Source organism: Notothenia coriiceps, unplaced genomic scaffold (assembly GCF_000735185.1).
Source record: "Notothenia coriiceps isolate Sejong01 unplaced genomic scaffold, NC01 NC01_scaffold00011632, whole genome shotgun sequence".
NCBI lineage: Eukaryota > Metazoa > Chordata > Actinopteri > Perciformes > Nototheniidae > Notothenia > Notothenia coriiceps.
This window is the reverse complement of record NW_011344333.1, coordinates 1-606: the sequence shown is the minus strand read 5'-3', so window position 1 is coordinate 606 and position 606 is coordinate 1.

Genomic DNA, 606 nt, shown 5'->3' with positions numbered 1-606 from the left:
ATACCCACCCTCTCTGTCTACGAACAATGTTTTTAATTTCCTGAGTAGTAGATTATGTCTGGCTCTGTACATGATTTGTGCCGTTTTAAATGTAACCAGATCAGTAAAATTCAATATGTGTTACTTCAAAAATAATACATTAGTGTGTTCAAGATATCCAACATTATTGATAACTCTTATAGCCCTTTTTTGTAATATGCATAATGGCTGTAGGTATATAGAGTATACAATGAGTTATAGTCCAGAATGTATCTGGCTTTTCCCAATATTGCGATAGTTTTAGCCAGTTTTGCTTTTACATGAGTGATATGAGGTTTCCAGCTGATTTTGTGGTCTAAAACCACACCAAGGAACTTAATTTCAAATACTCTTTCTATGTTTATGTTATCTAGTATTAATTGCACCTGTGGATTTGTTTTATGATTTCCAAATAACATAATCTTTGTTTTGCTTATATTTAATGATAATTTGTTTGTGTCAAACCAATGTTTTACTTTAATCATTTCTAGGGGTGCACCGAATGGGAAATTCTTGGCCGAAACCGATACCGAAAATAGGAAACAGTTGGCCGAAAACCGAATGCCGAAAGGCCGAAAATGATTAATA